The sequence below is a fragment of the Macaca mulatta genome, chromosome 16, assembly GCF_049350105.2.
Source record: "Macaca mulatta isolate MMU2019108-1 chromosome 16, T2T-MMU8v2.0, whole genome shotgun sequence".
In the NCBI taxonomy this organism is placed as follows: Eukaryota; Metazoa; Chordata; class Mammalia; order Primates; family Cercopithecidae; genus Macaca; species Macaca mulatta.
The window spans coordinates 17260077-17275209 of record NC_133421.1 but is presented as its reverse complement, the minus strand read 5'-3'; positions in this window follow the sequence as shown (position 1 = coordinate 17275209).

The window sequence follows — 15133 nt, the reverse complement described above, 5'->3', positions numbered from 1 at the left end:
GTGCTCAAATCCCAGCTCAGCCATGTACTCGCTGCGTGACTGTCAGCGAGTTACTTCAAATTTGATACTCAATCTCTCAACCTGTGAAGGGAGTAAAAATGACCTGAAGGGGAATCTATTGCATCGGAGGTGGGCAAGGTTCCAGGTTTGGTGGGAAGTTTCAAATGCATCACTGGATGTAGGGAAAGCCTGTGGGTGGCCAGACATCAGGGTGGCAGGCATGGCCACTCACCTCTGTGGCTGGGCTCGTCTGCTCCTCTGTATCTGCACCGCCTCCATGTATATCTGCACTTCTCTCTCATGAGAGACATTACGCTAGATTAAAAGTGGCCACTAACTCACCATGGTTATAAATTTGTTCCCACTCCTTTCAATCTCTGAATCCAGTGGCACTGTGACTGGAATGAAATGCAGCGGCGGTGATGAAATGCAAATTCCCAGCCTGGGCGGCAAGAGGCCTACGTGCTCCTGTCTTCTGCACTCCTGTATCATCATGAGATAGACACATCTGGCCAGCCCACTGGTCCCAGGAGGAGGATGAGAGGCGCATGGAGCAGAGCCAGCTGGGCACAGCTGACCCCAGCCAAACCCCTGACTTGCATTTGGGGATGGCTTGTTAGGCAGCAGCCGCTAACTGGCAGGACAGCAGAACGAGAGCAGGAGATGCCAGGCTAAGCAGGGACAACAGGGTGCTGGGCAACCTCCATCATTAGGCACATAGGCCATGCCCTCGGGACCTTGGCGCTGAGGCCTGATCTCATGGAAACAATGTTATCACAGGAAAGTCACTGCAAAGGAAAGGAACTAGTCAGCTCCCTGAGAAGAGCAGGCCTACTGTCTCTCCAGGACAGGCCGAGAGCAGGGCAAATGCCATCGCTACTGTTTATGGATCCACACGGCATCCCCCTCCCGTCCTTTCTGATGCCACAGAGCAGGGCAGGTGCAGCAAGAGGTGTTTGCTGGGAGGATTAATTAGATCATTTCTGATGCCTGACATTTAGCAGATGCCCAGCTCAACAGGACCCTTCTTCCCATGTCCAAAGTGGCCATCTCCAGCCATAAGCTTTTTCATTTTATGTATTTTTTTTTATTCTTTTTTTTTTTTTTTTTTTTTTTGAGATGGAGTCTCACTCTGTCGCCCAGGCTGGAGTGCAGTGGTGTGATCTCGGCTTACTGCAACCTCCGCCTCCCAGGTTCAAGTGATTCTCCTACCCCAGCCTCCCAAGTAGCTGGGACTACAGAAGCGCACCACCGCACCTGGCTAATTTTTGTATTTTTAGTAGAGACGGGGTTTCACCATGTTGACCAGGCTGGTCTTGAACTCCTGACTCACGTTATCCACCTGCCTCAGGCCTCCCAAAGTGCTGGGATTACAGGCATGAACCACCACGCCCAGCTGGAGACTGGTTTTTCAAATTCACTCAGACAAAAATAAAGAAAAATACATTTTAAAAAATGAACTGCCGGGCGCAGTGGCTCACGCCTGTAATTCCAGTACTTTGGGAGGCCGAGGCAGGCGGATCACGAGGTCAGGAGACCGAGACCATCCTGGCTAACACGGTGAAACCCCATCTCTACTAAAAATACAAAAAATTAGCCGGGTGTGGTAGCGTGTGCCTGTAATTTCCAGCTGCTTGGGAGGCTGAGTCAGGAGAATGGCGTGAACCCAGGAGGCGGAGCTTGCAGTGAGCCAATATTGCGCCACTGCACTCCAGCCTGGGGGACAGAGTGAGACTCCGTCTCAAAAAAAAAAAAAAAAAAAAAAAAAAGAACTAAGCCTTTGAGAAATATGGGATTATATAAAGTGACCAAACCTACAAATTCAGGTATTCCACAGGAAGAAGAAAAAGTTAAAAGTTTGGAAAACATATTTGAGGGAAGAATTCAGGGAAATGTTCATAGTCTATCAAGAAATATGGAGCTCCATATATAAGATACTCAGAGAGCAAATGGACCATACAACAATTGAACCAAATACACATTTTAGAACTTTCTATCGAGCAACTGCTGAATACATTTTTATCGTATGTACATGGAACATTATCAAAAACCCTCCACGTACTTGGCCACAGAGCAAGTCCCAATAAATTCAAAAAAATCAAAATTATATCAACTATTGTCTTGGACCACAGTAGAATAAAATTAGAAGTCAATATGAAGAGACATGCTCAAAACTACATAAATACATGGAAAACAAACACCTTGCTCTTGAATGATCTTTGGGTAAACACATTAATTCAGAGATGAAAAAATTTTTGAAACAAATGAAAATGAAGACACAACATATCAAAACCTCTGGGATACAATGAAAGTGGTGCTAGGAGGAAACTTTACAGTATCAAATGCGTACATCAGAAAGATAAAAAGACCTGAAAATAACAACCGAGGCCAGGCGCGGTAGCTCATACCTGTAACCCCAGCACTTTGGGAGGCCAAGGAGGGCGGATCATGAGGTCAGGAGATTGAGATCATCCTGGCTAACACAGTGAAACCGCATCTCTACTAAAAAATTAGCCAGGCGTGGTGGCCGGCGCCTGTAGTCCCAGCTACTCGGAAGGTCACTGCACTCCAGCCTGGGCGACAGAGCAAGACTCCATCTCAAAAAAAAAAAAAAAAAAAAAAAGAAGAAGAAGAAGAAAAGAAGAGCCAATGAAAGAGATGCTAAAAATTCTGGAGTCCCTAGAAGAGGTCATGAGAATTATCCCATTATAAGGCAGTTTTTCAAACCTGACAGGAGGCCAAGAGCTGAACCATGGTGGTTCCTTCCCTAAGAGTGGGCCTGGGGCCTTAAAGCTGTGCTGTTCCTTTCCCTCCACTCAGGCCTTCCAAGCTGCCAGGCTGCATTCAATCACCTCAACTGCATCTGAGGGTCATTGAGGCCAGTAGATCTAGGGGAGCGTTCCCTGGGCTGGGGTTCCTCCACCTTCATGTGCTGAACACAGCAGTCAGCTCTTTCATGATCAGTTTTTCCAAATCTAAAGAATATTTAACTTTCTGGAACACATCAAGAAATGTGAAGCTTACTTTCCCCTCAAAGGAAGTTTGGATTCTCTTTCATTAGCAGTGAAAGAGATACAGTACTTGAGATGCTGTACTTAATAAAACATGAGGATCTTTTATTAAAATTGAAACATTATCACACTACATTTCACACAACAATGCTTTGTAAATATTTATGTATATATTAATCTTATAAGTGAACACTTGATTTTTTTCTCTATATACTTATTGTATTAAACTTTAAAAATATGGGCAGTTTATCTAAAAGTCTTTTAGGACTCACTAGCAACATTTTTTTTCTAGTTTTATATTCCCAGCAGTCATAAGTAGCATGTTTTGGCCTACATATGTACTCATTGGAAAATAAAAGAAGGTAATAGATTTCTTTTGTGATTGACTTAAATCATGCTAATAGATAAATTTATATTCAATATGTATATTCTAATATAATAATGCATAAATATTATTAAAATCAAAATTAATAAATTATGCAGACTTTTTTGTGCTACAAGAGTGCTGTAGGGAAAGATTTCTGACTAAGAAGAGATGCTCTTGGACAATATTGGTGAACCTTTAGATTACTGTCCCTTTCCCATCTCAAGTTCACCAAAAACACATCTTAGTGGAAAGCTGAGGAAAGCTGTCAAGGTCTTCACTCTCACAAAACTAAGCCATGGTAACCACAATTAGTATATTTAGTTACCAATTATATACCATCTTTAGGCAATGAGTACAGGTTGAATGTTATCATGGTGGAAGGTGTCAACTAAAACTTCCAAGCCCCACCCCCCATGCTGACTGAATAGACCCTCTTGTGCTAAAGGGGATCCCAGAAAAGCCTTAAAACTGAGTTTCCAGTCATGATAGGCTGGGAGATCAGACATGCCTCATTATACTCCTTCCCTTTTAAAGTTTAGACACATCCGACCAGCATGAATGTTAACATAGAGATCATAACACCAGCAGAGCAGACTCTTTTTGACAAGAGGATACCAAATTATAAATAGAGCCTAAAGACTTACCAGGCAAGGGTTAACTCATGCACTCTTACACTTAAAGAATAAACTACATTATAATGGCCACAAGGTTTTTCTTTTTCTCTAGCAGCTAAACAAGCAGAGCCCTGAAATAAGCAAGATTAAAATCATTACAACTCACCCAGCTCACCAGTCACTGACCATCTGACTCCCTGTTCCACTAGCTATGACTACAGCTTTCGTTGGGCAAGAGAATTACTTCAGTAACATTTTCCAGTTAAGACCACTCACAGTGGACTGCTTCTGGTCCATTTACAGAGATGCATGCATGCCTTCATGTTCTGAAGAGACCTTTTGACATATAATGCCTAATTTTAATAGATTTAAATGCTAAGTCTCTATCCCAAGGTGAATGTGAGTCATAGTTGACACCCATGTCGTTCAATACACGTGTCAGGACCATCTTTATGAATATTCATAGCTCTTCCTGTAATCTGTTGAATATGTACATTTAGCCAACTTGTTCAGCATAAAGCTTCTGCCCTAACCACTTCTCCTTCAAAATGTCTTTCTCTGGTGAGAGGCATGCCTGGTGAGAGGCGTGCTTCCCAGCCTGCAGGATGGCCACCTTGCAGGCTGTACTTTATTTAATTTATTTATTTATTTATTTATTATTTTATTTATTTATTTTGAGAGGGAGTCTCGCGGTGTCACCAGGCTAGAAGGCTGTGACATGATCTCAGCTCATTGCAACCTCCAACTCCCTGGTTCAAGTGGTTCTCCTGCCTCAGCCTCCCAAGTAGCTGGGATTACAGGCATGTGCTACCACGCCTAGCTAATTTTTGTATTTTTAGTAGAGACAGGGTTTCACCATGTTGGCCAGGATGGTCTCAATCTCCTGAGCTTGTGATCCGCCCGCCTTGTCCTCCCAAAGTGCTGGGATTACAGGCGTGAGCCACCGTGCCCGGCTGCAGGCTGTACCTTATAAGAAATAAAATCTCCTTCTCCTTTTCTAAATTTATAAATTGTGGGGTTATTTTCAGTTAATACTAGTGTCCAGCCTTGTTTATTTCTGACAGCAAATACACATATATATACTCACATTCTCATATCCATATGCATATATATACAAGTAACAATACATGTATATAAATACACATTTATACACACATACATTTATATATATTCATAATGGAAGACTTGTATTCACTACACATTTTGAAGATATTACTAGATTTTAAAAAATATCTCATGCTCTCTGCATTTCTTTTCTGTTCCTTTGATCCCTGCCTTCAGTGCCTGAGCTTTCTTTCCATATTTCGTGCTATAGGAATTCCTCAAGTATGAAAAGGTCCCTCACCCCCATTCATGTTTATGTGATTGGAAGAAAATGGCTGAGTGGAGCTTGTGTGCCTATGTGGGGCCTGTGCCATTCTGGACTCAATGTTTCTTCTAGACAGTTGAATGTTCAACTAGTAACAGGCAGACAATGGCATTGCCCATGCTAGGCTCTAAAAATACACTTGATTTTCACATATTTCCCACAATGACAAACATTCTGTGAATACACAAAACACTGACAACATACACTCCACTTTTATACTCATAGTTTGCAAATCTGCATGAGTATTCTAACCTCAAACCAGATCTTATAATGCACACTGCCACTTTGACCGCACACACACACTACCCAAAAACCCACAGAGACCACACTCTCAGAGTCCATAGTGACGTTATGCCCTCTGAGTGCAGACAGACATTGACAGAGCTCACCTACACACGGGCCTCATCATGTCCTACCATTCCCATGAGGCCCAAAGACTCAGTATAGATGGAAGGGGTTGAGGACAAAATGAGTTGTTCCACTCAATATTTTAGTAAAATAGCAGCTGGAAAATATTGCCCTTTATTCAGCATTACAGGACTTCATGATTTATATATGTGAAGTCATTTTAATCTCTACAGTCCACCTGAAACATTGTTAATAATTAAATGTATTGATGGGCACACGCTAATTTATTATAGGAGAAATAGAAGTAACTCATCCCTTTGAACTTGAAGTCTAGAAATTAAAACCAAATAAAGGTTGTGTATATGACTCTGAGTTTGTGGCTATGTATATTTACCTATTTGATCTTAAAAGTAACCCTCCCTTTATGTTTTTTTTCCATTTATTAAATGGTGTGATTTGAGATTCCAAAAGCTTTAGTGATATGACACATTAATATGGCTAGAAAAAATTGGGCCTGAAATCAAACTTCGCTTAGCTTGTCTCCAAAACTCAAATTCTTAAACATGCTCATCTTGAGGAGACCCACCAGAGCCAGGCTTCACCTGAACATGCCCCTTGAACAGTGGGCAGGGACCCCTCCTCATTATAATGACCTCCTCTCCTCCTTCCAGTCACTCATGTAATTACTCCCCACACTCAGGTTCTCCAGCCCTAGAAGAAACTGGCACAATAATTAGATTCCCAAACATCAGCCAACACCATTCCTCATTTTTCCTACTCTGTTTAATTCACACTTAGAGCTTTAAACTTATATTCACTATGACAAAAGTTCTCACATCCCTCTGAGTTTTTAACTGATTCACCAATAAGGACCACAGACATAGATGACTCCAAATACCCGCCTCTTCAATGGCTGTTTCTGACACAGCACATGAGTAGTATAGTGACCTGTGTCTAAATACAGAGTCACAGGTCTCCCAGTGGTGCTTCTAGAATGTCTTTTCAAAGAATTAATCATCCAGACACAGATGGAACCGCCTCCTATACACAGATGAATTCAATAAATTGACAAGTAGGTGTGTTTGTGTATATCTACTTGCATTTATCTGATGTGTGTTTTAGTATTTGGAGAGAGGTTCGGTTCTGTATACATTTAGATATGAGAAGAATATGTCTGCCTTCTCTGTGAGTGTAGAGAGTGTAGAAAAGTTAATTTGAAGGGTGGAGGTTTGGGATCCTCTGTTTTGACACAGCATTTTATAAAGACATGTATAAGACATGTACATTATTTTAGACAAAATCTGTTATTGTGCTCTTAGCTATAAAATATTTATAACTTATAAAGCTTCCCTGGATTGCCTCTATTATTTAAAAAGTCACCAATTTTTGCCTGGGTGCAGTGACTCATGCCTGTAATCCCAGCACTTGGGGAGGCCGAGGTGGGCAGATCACAAGGTCAGGAGGTTGAGACCATCCTGGCTAACACGGTGAAACCCTGTCTCTACTCAAAATACAAAAAAATTAGCCGGGCATGGTGGCAGGCACCTGTAGTCCCAGCTACTCGGGAGGCTGCGGCAGGAGAATGGTGTGAACCAAAGAGGCGGAGCTTGCAGTGAGCTGAGATCGCACTGCACTCCAGCCTGGGCAACCGAGCAAGACTGTCTCAAAATAAATAAATACATAAAATTTAAAAATAAATAAAGTCACCAATTTTTTTTTTATATAGAGATCTCTGCACACAACAAAAACTCAAACAATCTCAAATTATATTATAAAAAGCAAAGTACAACCAATAAATGGGAAATGAGATACATGAAACAATACAAAAGATGTTAAATTCTATGTTTTCTGGCCTTAATCCAATGGAGTGAGAAGTTACATCAAGAATTGTTTTAAAAGTCAATTAATTACCTCATGTTTAAAAAACTGTTTAAAAGCCAGCCAATTGATTACTTCATGTTTATAGCAGCATTATTCACACTAGCTAAAATCTGGAAGCAACCCAAATGTCCAGGAAGAGGAGAATGGATAATCACAGTATGATATATCCTATACAATGAAGTATTCAGCCTTGTAAAGGAAGAAAATACTGACAAGATGAATGAACCTTGAGAGCATTATGCCAATGAAATCGGCTAGACACACAAAAAAGACAACTTCTGTATAATTTCACTTATCTGAGGAGGTCTTTAGAGTAGGACAGTTATAGAGACAGGAAGCTTCCATGGTGGTTGTCAGGGGCCATAGGAAGGGGAATGGGAAGTTCTTGTTCAATGGGTACAGATATTCAGTTTTACAAGATGAAAGATTATGAAGATGAATGGTTGTAATGGTTACACAACATTATGAATGCATTTAATACCACTGAATTGTACACTTAAAAAAGTGTAAGATGGTAAATTTTGTTATGTATATTTTACCACACAAAAAACTAATAAACTAGAAAAAAACACAATTAATAAATTTTGTTAATGAAGAGATAGTGCTATTGGAAACTCAGAAACATTTACATCTGAAAAATCACAATGTACACATTTCAAATTTTTCATATTCTCGCAAAAGATTTTCCTAGAGAGACACACACAGTGAATATATATTTGCTAGGGAAAGGGGAGTATTTGAAATAATAGTCCAGCATTCAACTCAAATATTTGGAAAATAGCAATCAAATACATAACGAACAACAACAAAAGAGCAAAAACTAAAACTATAGTTAAAATACAACAAAAAAGACAACATAAAAAAGATGGAATATTTTAAAATATTTATAAGCTGAAATTCACGTTGGGCACATTCATGGAAAAGAGAAAAGTTGGAAATAAATCACAGAATCAAAATGGGTCATTAATGATAGACTAGAGACTGGATATAATATTTAATCATATGACTAATTGTAAGCTCAAAATACAAGAAAACTCAGATCCAGAAGATAGATTCCAGTATGTGGAGGGAACAGACTCTATAAGAAATTATAGATTTAACTTCAGTGAGAAGAGGATCTTTTATTTAAGAAATGATGCAGCAATATCTGATAATCCATCAAGCAAGAAAATAAAGTGGAGCCATAAATTCCTGTCTCTTTTTTTATTTTTTTGAGACAGTCTTTCTCTGTTGCCCAGGCTGGAGTGCAGTGGTGCAATATGGGCTCACTGCAGCCTCAACCTCCAGGACTCACATGATCTTCCCACCTCAGCCTCCAGAGTAGCTGAGACCACAGGCAAACCACCATGCCTGGCTAATTAAAAAAAATTTTCTTGTTAATTTTTGCTTTTTAATTTTTGTCTTATTATGTTATATGGCTTAAATACTTTAGAAAGAAAATCCTGTTGAAAATCCTATGCAAACTAATACAAGAACAGGAAAACAAATCCCACATGTTCTCACTTATAAGCGGGAACTAAACATTGAGTACACATAGACAGAAAGAACGGAACAACAGACACTGGGGCCTACTTGGGGGAGGAGGGTGGAAGAAGGGGGAGAAACAAAAAACTACCTGCTGGCTACCATGCTTATTACCTGGGGGGACAATAAAATACTTATACCAAATCCCCGTGACATGCAATTTACCTATATAAAAAACCTGTACATGCATCCTGACTTAAAATAAAAGTTAAAATATACATATATAAGGGAGACATTTTGTAGTAAGGGAGACTTATCTTGTATCTTTCAACTTATCTTGTAGGTGGAGGGTATATATGAGGCTGCCCAAAAGAAAAGTCATTGACAAAAGTATGGTAAAATGCTATGTTTTTTGGCCACTGTGTTTACAGCGTGGTGGAGAAACAGTGTGGTGGTCTGTAATTGCTGAGTTTTATGTGCTTTAAGGAGTCATATTTTTTCATCATGCTCTGAAGAGTGGTGCTTACATTTCTCATTTTCTTTTTTTTATTATTATACTTTAAGTTCTGGGTTACATGTACAGAATGTGCAGTTTTGTTACATAGGAATACGTGTGCCATGGTGGTTTGCTACACCCATCAACCCATCACCTACATTAGGTATTTCTCCTAATGTTATCCCTCCCCTAGCCTCCCACCCCCACAGGCCCCAGTGTGTGATGTTCCCCTTCCTGTGTTCATGTGTTCTCATTGTTCAACTCCCATTTATGAGGGAGAACTTCTGGTGTTTGGTTTTCTGATCTTGTGATAGTTTGCTGAGAATGATGGTTTTCAGCTCATCCATGTCCCTGCAAAGAACGTGAACTCATCCTTTTTTATGGCTGCATAGTACTCCATGGTGTATATGTGCCACATTTTCTTAATCCAGTCTATCATTGATGGGCATTTGGGTTGGTTCCAAGTCTTTACTATTGTGAATAGTGCCGCAATAAACATACGTGTGCCTGTGTCTTTATCACAGAATGATAATCCTTTGGTTATATGCCCAGTAATGGGATTGCTGGGTCAAATGGTATTTCTAGTTCTAGATCCTTGAGGATTCACCACACTGTCTTCCACAATGGTTGAACTAATTTACCCTCCCACCAACAATGTAAAAGCGTTCCTATTTTTCCACAACCTCTCCAGCATCTGTTGTTTCCTGACTTTTTACTGATCACCACTCTAACTGGTGTGAGATGGTATCTCATTGTGGTTTTGATTTGCATTTCTCTAATGACCAGTGATGATGAGCATTTTTTCATGTCTGTTGGCTGCATAAATATCTTGAGAAGTGTCTGTTCATATCCTTTGCCCATTTTTTGATGGGGCTGTTTCTGTCTTGTAAATTTGTTTAAATTCTTTGTAGATTCTAGATATTCACCCTTTGTCAGATGGACAGAACACAAATATTTTCTCCCACTCTGTGGTTCGCCTGTTAACTCTGATGATAGTTTCTTTTGCTGTGCAGAAGAAACTCTTTAGTTTAATTAGATATCATTTGTCAATTTTGGCTTTTGTTGCCATTCATTTTGGTGTTTTATACATGAAGTCTTTGCCCATGTGTATGTCCTGAATGGTATTGCCCAGGTTTTCTTCTAGGATTTTTATGGTCCTAGGTCTTAAACATTTAAGTCTTTGATCCATCTTGAGTTGATTTTTGTATAAGGTGTAAGGAAGGGGTCCAGTTTCAGTTTTCTGCATATGGCTAGCCAGTTTTCCCAACACCATTTATTAAATAGGGAATATTTTCCCCATTGTTTGTGTGTGTCAGATTTGTCAAAGATCAGATGGTGGTAGATGTGTGGTGTTATTTCTGAGGCCTCCATTCTGTTCCCTTGGTCTATAGATATATAAATATATGTATGCATGTGTCTATCGTAGAATGATTTATAATCATTCTGTATTTGTGCAGAGGTGTTTATTCTCTGGTGGAGTTTGTATTTCTGTAGGATTGGTGGTGATATCCCCTTCATCATTTTTTATTGTGTCTATCTGATTCTTCTCTCTTTTCTGTTAGTCTTGCTAGCAGTCTATTTTGTTCATCTTTTCAAAAAACCAGCTCCTGGATTCAGTCTGGTATTGGTCTATATATCTTGTTTTGGTACTAGTACCATGCTGTTTTGGCTACTGTAGTCTTGTAGTATAGTTTGAGGTCAGGTAGCATGATGCCTCTAGCTTTGTTCTTCTTGCCCAGGATTATCTTGGCTATGTGGGCTCTTTTTTGGTTCCATATGAAGTTTAAAGTAGTTTTTTCCAACTCTCTGAAGAAAGTCAGTGGTGGCTTGATGGGGATAGCATTGAATCTATAAATTACTTTGGGCAGTATGGCCATTTTCATGATATTGTTTCTTCCTATCCATGAGCATGGAATGTTTTTCCATTTGTTTTGCCCTCTCTTATTTCCTTGAGCAGTGGTTTGTAGTTCTCCTTGAAGAGGTCCTTCACATCCCTTGTAAGTTGGATTCCTAGGTATTTTATTCTCTTTGTAGCAATGTGTTCACTCATAATTTGGCTCTCTGTTTGTCTGTTATTGGTGTATAGGAATGCTTGTGATTTTTGCACATTGATTTTGTATCCTGAGACTTTGCTGAAGTTGTTTATCAGCTTAAGGAGATTTTGGCTGAGATGATGGGGTTTTCTAAATATGCAATCATTTCATCTGCAAACAGAGACAATTTGACTTCCTGTCTTCCTATTTGAATACACTTTATTGCTTTCTCTTGCCTGATTGCCCTGGCCAGAACTTCCAATGCTATGTTGAATAGGAGTGGTGAGAGAGGGCATCTTTGTCTTGTGCTGGTTGTCAAAGGGAATGCTTCCAGTTTTTGCCCTTTCAGTATGATATTGGCTGTGGGTTTGTCATAAATACATCTTATTATTTTGAGATACGATCCATCAATACCTAGTTTATTGAGAGTTTTTAGCATGAAAGGTTGTTGAATTTTGTCAAAGGCCTTTCCTGCATCTATTGAGATAATGGTTTTTTGTTGTTGGATCTGTTTATGTGATGGATTATGTTTATTGATTTATGTATGTTAAACCAGCCTTGCATCCCAGGAATGAAGCTGACTTGATCGTAGTGGATAAGCTTTTTGATGTGCTACTGGATTTGGTTTGCCAGTATTTTATTGAGGATTTTCCCATGGATATTCTTCAGGGATATTGGCCTAAAATTCTCTTTTTTTTTGTTGTCTCTGCCAGGCTTTGGTATTAGGATGATGCTGGCCTCATAAAATGATTTAGGGAGGATTTCCTCTTTTTCTATTGATGGGAATAGTTTCAGAAGGAATGGTGCCAGCTCCTCTTTGTACCTCTGATAGAATTCAGCTGTGAATTCGTCTGGTCCTAGACTTTTTTTGGTTGGTAGGCTATTAATTATTGCCTCAATTTCAGAACCTGTTATTGGTCTACTCGAAAATTCAACTTCTTCCTGGTTTAGTCGGGAGGGTGTATGTGTCCAGGAATTTATCAATTTCTTCTAGATTTTCTAGTGTATTTGTGCAGAGGTATTTATTCTCTGGTGATAGTTTGTATTTCTGTGGTATTGGTGGTGATATTCCCTTGATCATTTTTTATTGTGTCTATTTGATTCTTCTCTCTTTTCTTTCTTGTTAGTCTTGCTAGCAGTCTATCTATTTTGTTTATCTTTTCAAAAAAACTGGCTCCTGGATTCATTGATTTTTTGAAGGTTTTTTTTTTTTTTTTTTTTTTTTGTATCTCTATTTCCTTCAGTTCTGGTCTGATTTCAGTTATTTCTTGTCTTCTGCTAGCTTTTAATTTGTTTGCTCTTGCTTCTCTGGTTCTTTTAATTGTGATGTTAGGGTGTTGATTTTAGATCTTTCCTGCTTTCTCTTGTGGGCATTTAGTGCTATAAATTTCCCTCTACACACTACTTTAAATGTCCCAGAGATTCTGGTACATTGTGTCTTTGTCCTCATTGGTTTCAAAGAACATCTTTATTTCTGCCTTCATTTCGTTATTTACCCAGTAGTCATTCAGGAGCAGGTTGTTCATTTTCCATGTAGTTGTGTGGTTTTGAGTGAGTTTCTTAATCCTGAGTTCTAATTTGATTGCCTTTGGTCTGAGAGACAGTTTGTTGTGATTTCTGTTCTTTTACATTTGCTGAGGAGTGTTTTACTTCCAATTATGTGGTCAATTTTAGAATAAGTGCAATGTGTTGCTGAGAAGAATGTATATTCCGTTGATTTGGGGTGGAGAGTTCTGTGGATGTCATTAGGTCTGCTTGATCCAGAGCTGAGTTCAAGTCCTGGATATCCTTGTTAAGTTTCTGTCTCATTGATCTGTGTAATATTGACAGTGGGGTGTTAAAAGTCTCCAACTATTATTGTGTGGAAATCTAAGTCTCTTTGTAGGTCTCTAAGAACTTGCTTTATGAATCTGGGTGCTCCTGTATTGGGTGCATATATATTTAGGATAGTTAGTTTTCTTGTTGAATTGATCCCTTTACCGTTATGTAATGGCCTTCTTTGTCTCTTTTGATCTTTGTTGGTTTAAAGTCTGTTTTATCAGAGACTAGGATTGCAAGCCCTGCTTTTTTTTTTTTTTTTTGCTTTCCATTTGCTTGGTAGATCTTCCTCCATCCCTTTATTTTGAGCCTATGTGTGTCTTTGTATGTGAGATGGGTTTCCTCAATACAGCACACTGATGGGTCATGACTCTTTATCCAATTTGCCAGTCTGTGTCTTTTAATTGGGGCATTTAGCCTGTTTACATTTAAGATTAATATTGTTATATGTTAATTTGATCCTGTCATGATGCTAGCTGGTTATTTCACCCATTAATTGATGCAGTTTCTTCATAGCATTGATGGTCTTTATAATTTGGTATGTTTTTGCAGTGGCTGGTACCAGTTGTTACTTTCCATGTTTAGTGCTTCCTTCAGGAGCTCTTGTAACGTAGGCCTAGTGGTGACAAAATCTCTCAGCATTGGCTTGTCTGTAAAGGATTTTGTTTCTTCTGTGGTTTTCAGCTCCATCAGGTCATTTAAGCTCTTCTTTACACTGGTTATTCTAGTTAGCCATTTGTCTAACCTTTTTTCAAGGTTTTTAGCTTCCTTTTGATGGATTAGAACATGCTCCTTTAACTCGAAGGAGTTTGTTATTACAGACCTTCTGAAGTCTACTTCTGTAAACTTGTCTACTTCTGTCAACTTCTGTCTACTTCTGTCAACTCTTTCTCCGTCCAGTTTTGTTCCCTTGCTGGCAAGGAGTTGTGTTCCTTTGGAGGAGAAGAGGTGTCCTGGTTTTTGGAATTTTCAGTCTTTCTGCTCTGGTTTCTCCCCATCTTTGCGGTTTTATCTACCTTTGCTCTTTGATGATAGTGACCTATGGATGGGGTTTTGGTTGTGGATGTCCTTTTTGTTGATGTTGATGCTATTCCTTTCTGTTTGTTAGTGTTCCTTCTAACAGACAGGCCCCTCAGCTAGAGGTCTGTTGGAGTTTGCTGGAGGTTCACTCTAGACCCTGTTTGCCTGGGTATCACCAACGGAGGCTGCCTGATGCTTCCTCTGGAAGCTTCGTCCCAGAGGGGCACCCAACTGTATGAGGTGTCTGTCAGCCCCCACTGGGAGGTGTCTCCCAGTCAGGCTACACGGGGGTCACGGACCCGCTTGAGGAGGCAGTCTGTCCGTTATCGGAGCTCAAACGCTGTGCTGAGAGAACCACTCCTCTTTTCAGAGCTGTCAGGCAGGGATGTTTAAGTCTGGAGAAGTTGTCTGCTGCCTTTTGTTCAGATATGCTCTGCCCCTAGAAGTGGAATCTAGAGAGGCAGTAGGCCTTGCTGAGCTGTGGTGGGCTCCGCCCAGTTTGAGCTTCCCTGCTGCCTTGTTTACATTATGAGCATGGAACTGCCTACTCAAGCCTCGGCAATGGCAGACGCCCCCACCCACACCAGGCTCTAGTGTTCCAGGTTGATCTCAGACTGCTGCACTAGCAGTGAGCAAAGATCTATAGGCATGGGACTTGCTGAGCCAGGCATGGGAGGGAATCTTCTGGTCTGCCAGCTGTGAAGACCACAGG